General features: G+C 38.9%; 1 pseudogene; it reads left to right on the top strand.

Moving 5' to 3' along the window:
- The first annotated feature begins 532 nt into the window (after positions 1 to 532).
- On the top strand, positions 533 to 1787 carry LOC114035872 (annotated as a pseudogene).
- Positions 1788 to 2519: the final 732 nt, after the last annotated feature.

Below are 2519 nucleotides of genomic sequence, written 5' to 3' on the forward strand. Positions count from 1 at the left end.
TTTGAAGTTTACAAACATGTCATTCACTTAATCTCTTTTGATCCTCAAACAGCCCTGTCAGGGGGAGGTATTATCTTGATTTTTCTGATAACTTCTCAATCTCATGATCACATAGCTTGTAATTGGAGAGCTAGATTGGAACCTTGGTCTCACTGGACTATGCCACAACTAGTATGCTCTTACAGTTGCTAATTAATTGGTTGCTTTGTGCCGGTCGTATCAAACACAAATAGAAATGGGGGCCACTGGACCATAGCTTAGAATCTATACGGGATGCATATTGAGTTAGCAGTGATGTGTAGGAATGTTACCAGCCCTCTGGTTTACACTATGTTGCCTTCTTTCAATGTGACTTTCAAATAGTCCTTTACACACTCTCATCCTGCTCTGTTCTTGAGCTGCTCATCTAATAAACTAATGGGAGAACATGGCCCATAGATTTATTAATTTCGTGGCCATCAATTTTAAAATATATCTGGGCAATACCACTGATAATAGTAAACCAAACCTTTTATCTGTTTCATTTTAAAAGGATAGCTACTGTAGGTATGAGCCAGAAAACTCTGGTGCTAATGTCACTGGATTTGTGGACATCCCATCTGGGCAGGAAATGACTCTCACAAAGGCTGTGGCCACAGTGGGTCCCATCTCTGTTGCTGTTGATGCAGGACATGCATCCTTCCAGTTCTATTGATCTGGTAAGAGTTTGTTCCTCATTATTTCTGCAACAATATATTTAACTGTATTACTGCCATTCACTAGTTAGCATTTCTCAAGTTCATGTTTCACTTGAATATCCTAGGTGTTTATTATGAACCTACATGCAGTAGTGAAAGGCTAATTCATGCCATGCTGGTTGTGGGCTATGGTGTTGATGAAGAAACTGGAAATAAATACTGGATGGTCTAGAACAGGTAAACCAAGGTCTTGCCTGAAATGTCATTGACCTGATGGTTGCCAGTTTCTGGTTATTTCATTTTGAAGAAAGGGGAAGGAGAAAGAAGGGTGGAGTTCTTGGGTTCCTGTGAAGTGGAGAAGGGATGTTCATAGATGAAAGGGGCCCTGTTTTTAGGATCCAGAGTAGATTGAGAGTTCCCCAATGGTTCCTCATAGTTTCCATAACCACTGATAACTAGAGAGTACAGAAGATTTCCTGTTGCCTAGTTTGTTGGACTGTTCTAATACAGTTATTGTCAGACTGACTCACAAAGTACTATGGGGAAAAGCATTTCACTTAGAAAACTTTGAAGTACTTTTTATTGAGTGAGTGGTTGTCATGAATAGGGAAGCTAGGTGGCACAGTGGATGGAGAGCACTGGCCCTGGAGAAAGGAGGACCTGTGTTCAATTAGGACCTCAGACATTTCCTAGCTCTGTGACCCTGGGAAAGTCACTTAACTTTGTTTGCCTCAGTTTCCTCATCTGGGAAATGAACCAGAGAAGGAAATGGCAAACCAATGCAGTATCTTTGCCAAGAAAACCTAAAAATGGGGTCATGAAGAGTCAGACACAACTAATCAACTAAATGACAACAAAGTTGATACCAACAGTTATTTTCATTGCTTTCTGAAAGGTCCAATTCATTTTCTGAATTCTGGCACAATATGTGTGAGAAGGCTTTGTGCCCCTAAAGTAAAAATGTATTTTTGAATGGTGGTCTGAAACTGAATACTTAACTTTCTTTTCAGCTGGGGTAAAAAGTAGGGCGCCAGTGGGTATGTTTTAATGGTCAAGGATGAGAGTAACCACTGTGGAATAGCGACATTAGCCAGCTATCCTGAAGTATGATGTGACTGAAAGAGGACTCCTTCACAGAGAGAGGGGCTCTGACCTGTATCATTTAAGATCAAACACGTGAATCGCCCCAGATCCAAGTTGTAATTTGAGTTTCTTCTGACATTTTACACGTGTCAAATGTAAACACTACTTTGTTATAAATAGCTTGCAATATTCCTTAATTCAAAGTCTTATAGATTTCCATTTTAAAAGTGTATGTATAAAAGTTTTACTTTTTTAAATAAACCTTGATTCACTCTATATGAACTTTGGGATAGCTGATTTTCTTCAATGTGCTCAATTTTGTAGCAAGGGGGGAGAGAGTTAGATTTCTGTTTTTTTGTCTCAGGATGGGGAGTCAGTCAGTGGCTACAGATAGTTTCTGGGATTGAATCCAACATTTTGTACCCTACCTCATTACATTATATTGATTGAAGTGCAAATCAATAGGTCTGGGTGTGGCTTTGACATTACTTCAGTCCCTTCAAAAGCAAAACATGGAAAGTCTATGCCAATTTTCAGGAGCCATTTATAATCAATGTACAGGTTTGTTCTGTAACTTTCAATCTGTTTCTGATCTAAATGGAGACATAGATGTATGGGCCTAAAGTGACACAGAGCTGACATGAGCCATCTTTAAGTTCAAAAAGTTTTTCAAGGTGACCTAACCATAATATCATAATGAAGGCTGCTATTAAACATGATTTTTTTTTGTATCTTTTCTATCAGCAACTTAAAGCCTTT

The sequence above is a fragment of the Vombatus ursinus genome, unplaced genomic scaffold (assembly GCF_900497805.2).
Source record: "Vombatus ursinus unplaced genomic scaffold, bare-nosed wombat genome assembly UNPS02009213.1, whole genome shotgun sequence".
Classification (NCBI taxonomy): domain Eukaryota; kingdom Metazoa; phylum Chordata; class Mammalia; order Diprotodontia; family Vombatidae; genus Vombatus; species Vombatus ursinus.